The following is a 14783-nucleotide window of genomic DNA, read 5'->3' on the forward strand; positions in this document are numbered from 1 at the left end:
CGAGGGGGTCCGTAGGCAGCAGTTTTAAAAGCACAGAAAAGTTTCTTGTGTAATTAGCAGCTTTCCAGCAACAATAAAAGTGTCAAGATAATGCCAGTGATTAATGTACCTGCTGGAGAGCGAGGCGAGTTTTGTTCAGTGGCAGCTTTGACTTAACTAATGTAGCACAGAGGGTTAATGTGCCTACTCCACAGAACGTGTAACATGCATTTTAGAAAAGCAGTATTTTATGTGCACAGGTCCATGGTTAATGCTTTTGTCACAGAGATTATTTTGTTACTGAGCACTACATAAGTGGCAATCTTAATCTAGCAGAGGGACCTATAAACTGTCATCATAGAGCTGCTTGCAAACTGCATGGTACCAGTTAGTAACTTATGTTTTTTCCCAGTTATTCATTATCCTGATGCTGCTAAAAAGATTTATTTGGGCGGAAATACTTTTTAATGTTACTAGCCACTGTGTTATGTTCTGAATCCTGAGTTTGTGCTTTTCCAGACCAAGCACTCTTTAAAAATGCCTACCAGTATGAATGACATGTGAAACTTTTAGTCCCCTTTACCTTATGTAACATTTTATATACACACTGATTTACATGTATGATTCAATGTCTCTATATGTGTGTGATTTAAAGTGCTCTGACATCCTACAATGGTATGAGAGATGCTATAAAACAAATGAAATACATGTGACAGAGGGGCTGTTCCTTCAATATAAAATACTAAGGGCCAGATGTACGATCCGTTTTTATATGCGCAAATGGGTTCGTGAAACCTATTGGGCCATGTACATAGCCTATTTCACGAGTCACAATTTGTTTGCGACTCGCTAAATAGGTTTTGCAACTTGCTATTTGGAAGGGGCATTCCCTTCCAAATAGCGAGTCTCAAAACCATGTACAAATGTGTTTCAGTCGCAAAACACTTGCAATTACCACCTGCTTCAAGTAGATGGTAATGCATTCGCAAATGGGAAGGACCCCTTCCCCTTTGCAAATGCATGCAAAATTATTTTTTAAGGGGCAGGCAGAGAATGCATTGTAAACGGGCTGCATTTTAAAAAAAACTGCTTTATTTAAAAGCAGTCCCAGACATGGTGGCCTGCTGAGCCCAGCAGGCCAACATCCCTGGGAGGGCGGGCATTTCCAATGGGCTCGCAAATTGCGAGAGGCTCATTAATATTAATGAGTCCCGAAATTTGCGACCCAATTGTGAATCCCAAACAGTGTTAAACACACTGTTGTACATTTCATTTAGCGACTCGCAATTTGCCACTTGCATTGTGTCGCCAATTGCGAGGCGCTAAGTGAAATGGTCGTACATCTGGCCCCAAAATCCTTAGTACTTTGAGTATTTGTTTTGTGTGAACATGTGTGTTTTTTAATTTTTTTATTACTGTTTTAATATTTGAAATTTAACTCATACAAATTGCTTGGGGGTCCCCGGCTTCCAGTGGTGACTCAATGGGGGTCCTCAGGAGTCAAAAGTTTGGGAACCACTGGCTTAGAGGCAATGTGTAAAGTATTTGTGCAACTCTTCAAACAGCAATAAAGTGAAAATAGCACCCCAAAAAGGATCCCACACCAAGTTAGAAAAATAGAAAAAATTTCAATAAATAAAACAAGATTAAAATGAAACAAATCCCACATCAAGATAGAAAGATAGAAACATTTTCAATAAATAAAACATGATTACATTCGCAAAAATCCCATCAGTAGAACCAGAGATATGCAATTTAAAAGATTTTAGTGAATATGGTGCCAAAAAGCTCAGTCCCATCTGGTGAGTGTGTGTGTGTGGGGGGTGGGGGGTGGTTGGCACAAACTCTTCTAACCACCTGTCAATAGACCTTTGACCTGCCGTCCTTGGTGCAGAATGTGTGCATATCTGGTAGAGCTGGACTGAGAAAAGGTCACAAGTTCAGGCCTGCAATGGAGTGTGGGCCGGCTACTGGAACCCAGTTAGGCCAATTGAATGATGTACCTTAAATCCTGGTTTGCGGCGTGTTGCGAGGATCTGTGTCGAAGATGCGTCGCACAGCCAAAGTGATGCGTCAGTTCCGAGATAGTGCTAGGTTCTGCATCATGATTGAGGATCCCTTTGAAGGGCCAAATTCCAAGGGTCCAGGACTGGGGTGGCGCTTCTTGGCAGAATAGACTGACAGATGGGAGAGTCCGGGTGCAAGGTCATTGGAAGTGTGTTGTGTCCAGCCGATTAGCCCTTGGAATCACTTTGGGGATATAGGTACAAGAGCTGCAGGTCCAGTCCATCTCACCCAGGCAAAAGGACAGCAGGCAACAGGTCAACACAGCAGGGCAGCAGTCCTTCAGAGCAGCAGTCCAGCAGAGTGGCAGTTTTGTCAGCAGCATAGCAGTCCTTCTTACTGGCAGAGTATCCACAGGTACAGAAGTGTACTGAAGAGCTGGTTCCTGAGGTTCTGCATTTATACCCAGTTGTGCCTTTGCAGTGGGAAGAAGTTTCTAAAGAAATGCCTTTGCTGTGTGCAGGTACCCTGCCTCTCTGGCTCCAGACTATACTGGGTATGCCGCCCTTTGTTTGTATGCAGGACACAGCCCATTCATGGGTAAGTGGAGTTGGGCCCAGCTCATCCCTCCCATTCAGGCAGTGATGGCGCATCCAGGGACACCTAAGCTCCCTATTGTGTGTGGCTATCTAGAAGAAATACACAAAGCCCACCTATCTACTGCACCCAGTCATGTGACCTAAAGACAGGCTGGAGACACCAAATGGCTAAGGCAGGAAAATGCCAACTTTCTAAACGTAGAATTTTCAAAATTGTAATTTGAATTCCGACTTCACTATATGTTAGGATTTTTCATTACAATTCCAAAGACACCACACCTGAATTGGGTACCTGATCCCATTTGAAAATTACACTTATTAAATATAATAAGGTAACTCCAATGTTATCCTTTTAGAAAGGCAGGCCTTGCAGTGGTGAAAAACATATTTAAGTGTTTTTCACTACTAGGACATGTAAAACTTAAAAGTGAACGTCCTACTTTTTAAATACATTGCCCCTGCCTTCCTGGTTTTCCAGGGCTTACCCATGGGTGACTTATTTATATTAAAAAGGAAGTTTGGGCCTGGGAAAAGGGTGATTTTGCTAGGCCTCAATCAATGGCAGTTTAAAACTGCACACACACACAGGCTGCAATGGCAGGCATGAAACATGTTTAAAGTACTTCTTAAGTGAGTGGCACAATCAGTGCTGCAGGCGTACTGGTAGTATTTAATTTACGGGCCCTGGGCACAAGTAGTGCCACTTTACTAGGCACTTACAAGTAAATTAAATATGCTAGTTGGGTGTAAGCCAATTCTACCATGTTTTAAAGAGAGCACAAGCCCCTTAGCACAGGTTGGCAGTGGTAAAGGGTGCAGAGTCTTAAGGCCAACAAAAATAATTCAACCAAAATAGGAGGAGGGAAGGCAACCAGTCTGGAGAAGACCCTGCTAAAAGGGCCAAGTCCAATGTGACTTCCCTCAAGCCAAAGGCCAGGGTAGATTAATCAATACCTTGATGGGCTGCCCTACTTAGATGATAGAATATGGATGAAGGCCTTGTCATGCAGGGGCACTTGTCAGTTATACACTTCTCTGAAAGCAGTTGGATCCCCCTGTCTACACTGTCCTGAGTCACTGAACTGACCCATGGGGAACCCTTCTCTTCATCTTTGGATCCCATCTGTGAAGTGTCTAAACGTAATTTACTCACAGATGTATCCCAGTAGGCAGACAGCACTACCGCTATCAACAAAGCGATGTGGCCCAGTACACCCCTTGGATCCGAATTCTATCTCCAACCCAAGTAAATTCTGCCCACAAGGACAGTAACCAACAGACGTCACAGACAGCTGTCAGTGTCAACAGCCAAGTCCCAGGCCATCCATGGTTATCCGGCCTCTGTGGCTTCTCACTGGGGGTAGCCCCAGGTGTGTTGCACCCTTCCTCCATTATCCTTCCCACCAGTCCAGAGGTGGTAGCCTGTAACTGGCCACTCATCCCAGGGTCTTGACACAGAGGCTAAACAGGGGCTCAAGGGTGAGTCCTCCCTCACCCTGCCCCTCCATTTGGGCTCTCGTACCCTCCGCTCGAGAGTGGTACCCCCAGACAACTGAACTGTCAGGGCACCCTGGGTGGCCGCCCCTCTCCGTTCTCCTAACATTAGGGGCAACTCCTTCCCCAGAATGCAGTCTATGGGCATTTGTGGCCTTACCATGACCGTCCTCGGGTTACTTCCCCACTCAACTCCAGGAATACCAGGGCCATAGGGTGGAAGAAGTCCTACCCTTGGGCCTGAATTATCCTACACACCTGGCCGGTGCACTGTTCTGGAGAAATTAGCCTTTCCACTATGATGGTCTGTCTTGCCCCAGAGCAGTTACATGGATCCCATTAATTTTCACCTGGTGGAGGTGACGATTTCCACCCTCAACGATCACAAACTCAACCTCCGAGTCTATCTCCCAGCTAAGGGAGATCATGACCTGGTCTATTACCTGCCCCTGTGGACTACCGGTCTATGACCTCCATTTGCTGACTACTTACCGCTCAACCCATATTGACCACCCCTGTAGAGGTCCCACCAGTGGGTGGTTTCTTAGAACAGAATCCCCTTGCTTGTGTCCTTGCTGAGAACAGTCAATGCAGCTGGGGTGGAAATAGGAAGCCATGGGTCACTACCCACCAGTACTTCCTCCCTGATTCTCAGATGGAACATGGGGACCCTTCCTCCCCCTTTTAATGGGACTGTTGGTGTCTCCCTTGACCTCCCCCTCACTTTGCTGGTGGGAACCTGACCCACACTTCTTGGGTCACTCCGTAGTGCCTTCTTGTGGACCATGGTGCTGAGCCAGTGGTCCGACTACTCAGTAAGCTCCCCGGGGCCAGTGATACTACTATAAATCAGGTGTTGGCTCAGATCAGGAAATCACAGACTGAACATGTGCTCTTTCACAATCAAATTGTACAGCCCCTGATATTCTTTTACTTTACTTCTACTACAGCAAACCATACAGTGCCTTGCAAAAGGCTTCCACACAATATATCCAGGACTACAGAGGAAGCTTTTGGCTGTCCCTAAACTTTAAAACATGAAAAACATCACTTACGGATACCAAAGCCAAAACAACCCCATTATGTTTTTAGACTTATCCAAGGTGTAGGTCATGATAAGATTTTTGAGAGGTCACCTCACCCTCAACTTATGGAGGTATGCTTCATCATTTAACAACCTCTCACACCGGGGTAGGAAAAATTCCAACCCAGCTGACTCAACAGAGGAAAGCTAATCTATCCCTGGGACTTATATAAATTTATGCTCAGGACAATTTGATTGGGTCCTGGTTTTTTTTAAGCAAGAAAATGTATAAAATATACTCAGAGGTATACTCAAAATATTCTTTATTCAGCGAGTACCTCTGGAATGTTTGGAAACACTAAAAAGTCGGTCATATAAAGAAATGCAATGAATCACTGAACCTATACTCTATGATTACCAACATGTTTTGACCACTATATAAGCCTAAGAAGGTCTAGGGTCTTTTTCAGGGTAACAACATTTAAGGCAATAGTGTACATTAAGACCATGCAGACGGGTAAATAATAGAACCCTACCAGTCCTTCTGTTAGAGCAGCAAAACATAAAGAAAGGAGGAAGGTAAGGGACAAGTTTCAATTATTGAGACACACTCACATGATTATGGCCTGGGGGTACACATCATATTAAAAACATCTTAGTGCACTCACCCATCTTAAAACGTATTGTAAGCAGATATGCTAATTGTGTGAGATTCGTGAAAGTATACTTGTTTATTGTGGCTCATAGAGTATATGGTAAGTGAGTACAACTATATGCATGCACAAAAAGTAGAAGCCATATGGTACAGGTCTTGTCCGCAATGAGAATCAGTATTAATTTCACATATTGTATTGTATTGTATTGTATTTTCGCATTTATAGAGCGCGTTATTGCCGTCACGTCTCTAAGCGCTGTCAAGAGAGAGAGGCACGTCCGGCCTGGGGATGTAGAAATTTAGATTTGGGGAAGGCCCGAAGCTTCTGAAAAGAGAACACTTTTTAACTTCTTCCTGAACGGGAGAAGGGAGTGCTCCTTGCGCAGTTTCTCCGGTAATTTATCCCAGAGTAAGGGGATAGAGGTAAAAACAGCTCTTCCCCCTTTGGAGGTGAAGCTAAAACGAGGACATGCCAGCAGGCAGGCATCTGAGGATCGTAGCAACCTGTTGGGGTTGTAAAGGTTTAGACGATCTTTAATGTCAATCAATTTCAATTTATAAAGCTTTATTCGACATTTGTCATAAAAGCATTCACCTAACCCTATACAATAAATACTAAATATAAAAATACTTCTAAAAATACATATTAAACATTAAATGTCGAATAATACATAGTAAAAACTTCGTCAGAATTACACACATTATTACATTTTAAAAAATAACATTCCTCTAAGTTAAAAAACAAAGGGCAATGGTCCCATGTCGCAAAAACAGGATTAATGATATACAAAATTTCATTGTAATGCAGTAGCCGTTAATGATCGAGTACGGATTAGCCATGACCAAGCCAAAAATTTTGCTACACCAACCACAAGCAATGTTGAACAGTCTGTTTCGAGTATCCTAAGGGCTTCGGAATGACTTCGGGTACCCAACTTTGAGCACACCGGAATTAGCCACTTGCGTCTAGGGGGCGAGTACAGTGGACAACAAAACAAGAAATGGGCGATGTGTTCAGTTTCTTCTTTACAATGGTGACAATTCTCATCCCATGCCGGGGACCAATGCTTCTTGAACGCATTCAAAGGTAGTGTACCAATGCGAAATTGAAAATAAAGTTTTCTGTCATATGGTTTTTCAATAAGGTCCCAAAAAGGCTCATAGGAGGGGTACATTTTTGTATTTAAAAAGCGAGATGTTAAATTTACGCTTGTGCTGTCACTAAACATTGTGAAATATACCATTTCCCAGTATAGCTCTTTTAGCTTTTCCTTAGTAGGAAAGCAAGCTAGGTCTTTGTTGTCCCATAAATAGTCCAATTTCAATTTTGCAAGGAGCCCTCGCAACTCCCTTAACCATGGGATAATATGGAAACGATCAAATTTGATGACATCCCTCAATGCTGCTGCATAGTGGCTTAATTCTGGGGTCACCATAACTCGTCTCCAATATAGGAGGGGCCGGAGTCTCGCTACATCCTCAACAGATTTTCTTCCCAGATCTAGTTTTAACGGGATTATTGGTGTACTTTGGGGGACCATTGTGATCCCTCTTAAAAACCTATTTTCTGCTCGGCCCAATTCACTCAGGTTTGAAAAGCCCCATAGTTCCGAGCCATATAAACAAGCCCCCAGGACTTTCATGGAATAAATTTCCATCACACAGTTTACAGGCTTTGTCAATGAGGTACGGTGTTTTAATGAAATAGCGCCTGCTAGTTGTCTAAACTTTAGTAGGGTTGTGGTTATGTGTTGCTTCCAGCTCATGTTTTCTTGCAGAGAGATACCTAGGTATGAAAAGGAGTCCACTCTTTCTAAAGGTGTTCCTTTGTATTTTATTACACCCTTAAAAGAGGACTGCAGATTGAGGCACATGAATTTCGTTTTAGCAGTGTTTAATTCTAGGCCCCTCTCATCACAATATACACCAAAGGCATCAACTACTTTTTGTAACCCACTAGGGGTGCGGGAAAGTAAAAGTGTATCGTCCGCAAACATGAGGACTGGCACACGGGAGCCGGCTATTACAGGGGCGTCACTAGCAATCTTCTCTAAGTGTCCAACGATACCATTTATATAAATAGAGAAGAGGGTTGGCGCTAGGACACACCCTTGTCTCACCCCACGTTCAACCGGAAAGGGATCAGTTACATCTCCTTGTTTGCCCCATCGTATCCTTGCAAAATTATTTTCATGCAGGCGAATGAGGAGTGTAAGCAATTCCTGGTTTAGGCCTGCGTCCGCCAAGGTCTGCCAAAGTTTTTCCCTGGGGACCAGGTCGAAGGCGGCTTTTAGATCTACAAAAACTGCATACAATGTCCCCTTCTTCAGGATAACATTTCTCCAATAGATTGTTAGGAAATGGAGGACTTGGTCGACGCTACTAGTTAGGGGCCTAAACCCAGCTTGATAAGATGACAGAATGTTGTTTTCGTCGATCCATTGTTGCAGTTTGTTTTGCAATAATCGACCCATTAGCTTTTGTGCTGTATCAATCAGGCTAATGGGTCTATAATTTTTAGCCAGGGATCGGTCACCTTTCTTATATATAGGGATTATTTCGGCTCCCTTCCATGAGGCAGGAACTCTCCCTCCCATAGCCACTGCATTAGCCAGCATTGTAAAGTAGCTGCACCAGGAATTCCGATCAGATAGAAAAATATCGGCCGGAATTCCATCCATGCCTGGTGCTTTCCCCCCTGCTACACAATCCAGTACAATACTCACGTCCCTCTCAACAAATAAAGGTGCTTTGTAGTAAACTTGCGGAGGAAGACTAAGATTATTAAACATGGGGTTACAGGCATACTGTGGTTGAAAGTATTCTATCCAACTGTTTTTTGCGACATTATTAGCAGGCTGGGGTGCTATGCCACCCTTTGCCCATTTTACTGAAGCCCAGAAGCGCTTCGAATCCTTGGAGGCACATACCTCCTTTAGTTCTCGCCAACAATCCTCATCCCAACGCTTCTTTGCTAGTTTTTGAACCTGTCTATACTGGTTTCTTGCCAGCCTTACTACTTCTGGCCTTCCTGATCTTAATTCCCTGCTAAGATTATCTCGTGCTGCCCTACAGCTCTTATCATACCACCCTCTGGTTTCTTGGGCTTTCTTTATTTTATTTGTAGATATTTTTTTAAGAAAAAAACTTTGGATTCTAGAGAAAAGTATCTCATGGGCAGCCATCATATAGTCAATAAAATCGGTCTGTCCATAATGAGACTTAATCTTAGCAACTTCGCCCACCACTGCTTTCTTTAGGGTTTCTAGTTTAGCAATATCTTCTAGGAGCATACTCCACTTCAAATATCGAGTGTTATTTGAGCTTACAAGGTCCCGCGTAACCATGTGATCCTCTATAGGATGTTCGGGTTTGTCGTGGTAGGTATGTAGCGTCAGACACAATGGATTGTGATCACTTTCAATCTTATCCTTCACTTCCATATCTACCAATTTGTCCCAAGCCCTTACATCCAGGAGTATATAATCTATCCTACTGGCCGATCGGCCATTATCAAAGGTATTATTCCCCATAGAATCTGACAATGCTCGCCCATTAACTGCTCTAAGTCCTCTAGAAAGACAAAAACTTTTCAATTGGATTGCTACCGTGCTCCATTTCCTAATTACTGGGATATCCAGTTGGGGGATTCCCCACTTGGTATCCTCATCTTCGGCCAGGATCTTATCCTCCTCACCCAAGGGTTCAAAGGTGGTGTTAAAATCCCCGCCTATTAATATATGGGTGGGGTCTGGCAGCAATTCAATATGGTTCTCGAGGCACGTTAGGGTCTCTGATGGTTTACCCCTGGCAACTCCCCTCGAATAGATATTAAACAGGGCTAGTTGTTGGCCATTTTGCCAGGTAATATCAAGTGCCAAAATGTCATTAGAGGGTATAGACCTTTGTTTAACCGAACAATTCAAAGTTTGGCGTACCCAAATTAACAGGCCCCCCGAGGGACGTCCCACTCGATTTCTTAGAGCCGGGACGTAAAAATTCAAATACCCTTGCCTGAAAATTGGTGTGAGCGACCAAGTTTCTTGGAACATGACAATGTCGTAATGGTTAGTAAAGTCGACCCAGTCTGGGATGTTTTGTTTATTAGTAGTTCCAGCTATGTTCCATGAAACTATTGATAATTTCGGTTTGGCCTTTTGGGTGTATGCATGATCAATATCAGACGCTTTAACTGCTTCTGTAGGATCTATTCCTAGTATTACATTATTACTCAATGTTGGTGACATCTCAATCTCCTCCAATAACCTTTTCTGTTCCATCTGAACCCTATTTACTTCCTCTAGGTTGGAGGTACGAGATACATCTGGAACTAATGTAGACTCGTCTCGCATAGGAGTCTTAACATATCTTTGGTCCAGCTGCATATCTAGGGTGACAGGGGAGGCACATGCGAGTCAATCACACTCATTTAGATCAGTTAACACAGAATATTGGTTGTCCAAGTTTAGCCCCCACTCACATACTGGGTTGGACCTGACATTTCTATTTCCCACGACTGTCCATTTTGTTCTTAATATGCTCGGTTTGGCTACTAGACCTCTTCTGCTATAGAAGAAATCCAGTGTCAATGGAACTATTTCAGCTGTCCTACGTTGTGGGGGGAGGATGTTCCGTAGGACATCAGGCAGGACTTCAGGTCCCTTAAAATTCAGGACCACACAGTCCCCTTGGAATTTCTTCGCCTTAGTACCTATCCACCTAACCCTTCTTGCTGTAAGCAGATCGTCAGATAGTTTTTCCTTGCCCCAGGGAGTTATATGCATATTACTACTGAGCCACTGAAGGGCCTTAATTCTTAAGAGATCTGGTGACTCAATCTGTCCAGTTTTCAGCAAGGGTGCGTTTGCTAGTACTAGAATAAGGGGCGAGGCCTCAACAATTAGTTCAACTGGGGCAGTGTCTGGGTTTAGAATCTCAGGGATGGTATTTCCCACTAGTTGGGCTGCATCTGGAACTGGGATCATATCAGAAGTGTTATCGAGCGTGGAGCTGGCTTGTTGGACTTGCTCAGAGGGAGCTTGTGGGCCAATATTCGTGTTCACCCCGAGTGATTTTCCCGCCGTCTCTAGCTGTTCAAATTTAGTTACTACTAAGTTTGATATTTCACCCACCCCCTCGTTAGTTTTCCTTAACAGGGACTCCAGCTTGTTGACCTTATTAACTAGTTGGTCAACTTTTGATATAAGGGGTTTCATTAAACCTAATAGTTTGGACTCTAATGTACCCATAAGCTTAGTTAAGAGGGTATCCTCCCCTTCTTCATTTTCGTACTCCTCTTCCCTTATCCCATCCTCTATCCTTTTCTTTATTCGTCTAGGGGGTGTTGCGGGTTTGTTTTTACAAGAGCGTAGGCCACCTCTTCTAGGAGGAGCCTTGGTAATCCCTTTTTTAACTCTTGGAGCGGGAACCGGTGTAGGGGGGGTATTGCTCTCTATAACAAGCTCCTCAGTTGTTACAGATTTATCTTGATCTTCTAAATTGATTAGGTCTGTAAAAGGGTCGAGTTGTTGGTCAACAGAGACCATAGATACATCAATTGCTGGGTGCTCATTTGAAACCTCAATAAGATCGGGGAAAATGAGATCATCAGCGGCAGACTGAGTTACCCCTGATTGGTTAATTTGAGCACAAGGTGGCGAATCCTCGATGCCCAGGGAGGACCTCCGATTAGTATTAATTTTTGACACTACCTGAACCAGGTAGTTGTGCATTGTATTAGCCGGGGTGACAGGCGTTTTTTGCTTAGACATAATGAACAAACAATGATGAGCAGCGAGGCCCTGTTGTTTTATATAACAATGATAGACTAGATTACACTGTGAATACAAGTGTGCTTTACCTTGCCAGAGTTCGGTTTAGAAGATGCGAGTAAGGGGGGTGGCCCAGTCCAGTCTCTCACTGTCTAGAACGGGCTAAAACGGGCCCGCCCTTGGCCCGGGCTTAGCCCGACGCCTGCCCGCGCGCGTCCCGCGACGCGGGAAGGGATGCCCCTTTTTGTGCGCCTCCTGGCGCGCTCAGCCTCGACGCGACTTCCGTCCAGGTCGCGGAGGCTTCTGGGGCTTGTGGTCTCAACTCCCCCGCTCGGCGGCAGCACTGGTGGTCAGAGGCTGCAGCGGGGGGAGGAGACCGGCGATGTCAGGGCAGCGCACTGGGCGCTACAGGCAGGCTCCGCGGTGGTGAGGGAAAGCCCAGCAATCGGCAACGGTGAACAACTTGGGAGCTCCGGACAACAGCAGGTAACCAGCAAAGACGCACCCACTCCCCAGCAAGGGATGCCCCTTTTTGTGCGCCTCCTGGCGCGCTCAGCCTCGACGCGACTTCCGTCCAGGTCGCGGAGGCTTCTGGGGCTTGTGGTCTCAACTCCCCCGCTCGGCGGCAGCACTGGTGGTCAGAGGCTGCAGCGGGGGGAGGAGACCGGCGATGTCAGGGCAGCGCACTGGGCGCTACAGGCAGGCTCCGCGGTGGTGAGGGAAAGCCCAGCAATCGGCAACGGTGAACAACTTGGGAGCTCCGGACAACAGCAGGTAACCAGCAAAGACGCACCCACTCCCCAGCAAGGGATGCCCCTTTTTGTGCGCCTCCTGGCGCGCTCAGCCTCGACGCGACTTCCGTCCAGGTCGCGGAGGCTTCTGGGGCTTGTGGTCTCAACTCCCCCGCTCGGCGGCAGCACTGATGGTCAGAGGCTGCAGCGGGGGGAGGAGACCGGCGATGTCAGGGCAGCGCACTGGGCGCTACAGGCAGGCTCCGCGGTGGTGAGGGAAAGCCCAGCAATCGGCAACGGTGGACAACTTGGGAGCTCCGGACAACAGCAGGTAACCAGCAAAGACGCACCCCAGGCATGCATCTGAGGATCGTAGCAACCTGTTGGGGGTGTAAAGGTTTAGACGATCTTTAATGTAGTTTGGGGCTTGGCCATAAATGGCTTTGTGTGCAATGCAGAGGCCCTTGAACTTAGTTCTTTGCTTGACTGGGAGCCAGTGTAACTGGCGTAGAAGGGGGGTGGCATGAGCCCTTCTAGGCAGTCTGAAAATTAGCCTGGCAGCATCATTCATGGTGACCTGAAGTCTGGCTAGTATCTTTTCCGGGAGGCCAATGTACAGGGCGTTTCTGTAGTCGATGCGTGATACTATCATGGCTGACATGACCAATCTGAGAGTGGCAAAAGTCAGGAGAGGGGCAAGCTTCCGTAGCTGTCTCATCAGGCCGGCACATGTTCCCGCTACTGCAGACACCTGCTCGGTCATAGATAATTTAGCATCAACTTTGATGCCTAGGCTCATTACAACCACAGCTGGTTCCGGGTCGGAGCCCAATTCCCGAGGCCAGAAAAGGTTGCTCCAGGGATTAAAGTTGGTGGTGATGGCCAGAACCTCCATCTTACCGGGGTTGATTTTGAGGAAATTGGCCGTCATTCAGTTGGCGGTAAATTTCAGGATGTTTTGTGTTCTTGCGTGGGAGGCTGGGGAGCTTGCGATCTGGATGATGAGTTGAGTGTCAGCGGCGTAGTTGTAAACCTGATACCTTTTCCTATATAAAGTAAACAAGAAGATGCATAATCCTCAGAGAAGAAAATGTAAGTGATCACAGAAAGTGCCCTACCAGACACCACCATCCGGAGCAAAGTGCAAGAAGTAAACACTGGCATCCAGTAGTCCAGGGGATCACATTGGCACTTCATAACAAGGAATGGAATAGAGTGCTGGAAAGAAGGTAACATCGGACTTCCCTCCTTCAAAGCTGACGCCATGGCCATCCTGAATATACCCCAAGAAGTCGGAGTAACACTGGAATTGGTGGTTCTGAGGAGGGGGCTATATAATCCTGGCAAGAATCCTCCAACAAAAGACCATTTGATTAGCACACAACAGATTTCAGGGAAAGGTCTGCTCTTAAGCACAGAAATGAAGTGATTCCCAAGGGAGGTACCTTTCAGTAGCTTTAGATGGGTGCTTGCAGTACACAAATATAGAATTTCATGACACCCCTGTGGATGCCTGTAAGAAATTGGATTGTTGGCTGACTGGGATGTGAGCCCTGGTCTAGCAGCAACCACAATCCTTGTCAGTGTGAGGCACAAGTCAACCCTAAATTAACTTGTGCTCAACCCTCTGGTAGCTTGGCACAGAGCAGTCAGGTTTAGCTTAGAGGCAATGTGTAAAGTATTTGTGCAACTCTTCAAACAGTAATAAAGTGAAAATAGCACCCAAAAAGGGTCCCACACCAAGTTAGAAAAAATTTCAATAAATAAAACAAGATTAAAATAACAAAAATCCCACATCAAGATAGAAAGATAGAAACATTTTAAATAAATAAAACATGATTAAATTCACAAAAATCCCATCAGTAGAACCAGAGATATGCAATTTAAAAGATTTTAGTGAAAATGGTGCCAAAAAGCTCAGTCCCATCTGGTGAGTGTCTGTGTGTGGGGGGTGGGGGGGTGGTTGGCACAAACTCTTCTAACCACCTGTCAATAGACCTTTGACCTGCCGTCCTTGGTGCAGAATGTGTGCATATCTGGTAGAGCTGGACTGAGAAAAGGTCACAAGTTCAGGCCTGCAATGGAGTGTGGGCCGGCTACTGGAACCCAGTTAGGCCAATTGAATAATGTACCTTAAATCCTGGTTTGCAGCGTGTTGCGAGGATCTGTGTCGAAGATGCGTCGCACAGCCAAAGTGGTGCGTCAGTTCCGAGATAGTGCTAGGTTCTGCATCATGATTGAGGATCCCTTTGAAGGGGGGGCTGTAATGCGAAGTCCTCTGTCAAGGATGCGTCGTGCAGTTGAGGTGATGCGTCGGGTCTGAGGAGCTGTAAGGCTGGGATGCAGAGTCTGGCATCATCATTGAGGCTGCCATCGATTAGAAATGCGAGGGCCTGCACTGAGGATGTGTCATGCAGTGGTGGTCCTGATGGGCTGCGGTGTGATGCAGGTCTTTTGCGACTGGTCCAATCCATACAGTTCTGGCAATGTGTTGGTTGTGCTCAGGTTTGCGCCGTGCAGCAGAGG

Source organism: Lissotriton helveticus, chromosome 11 (genome assembly GCF_964261635.1).
Source record: "Lissotriton helveticus chromosome 11, aLisHel1.1, whole genome shotgun sequence".
NCBI lineage: Eukaryota > Metazoa > Chordata > Amphibia > Caudata > Salamandridae > Lissotriton > Lissotriton helveticus.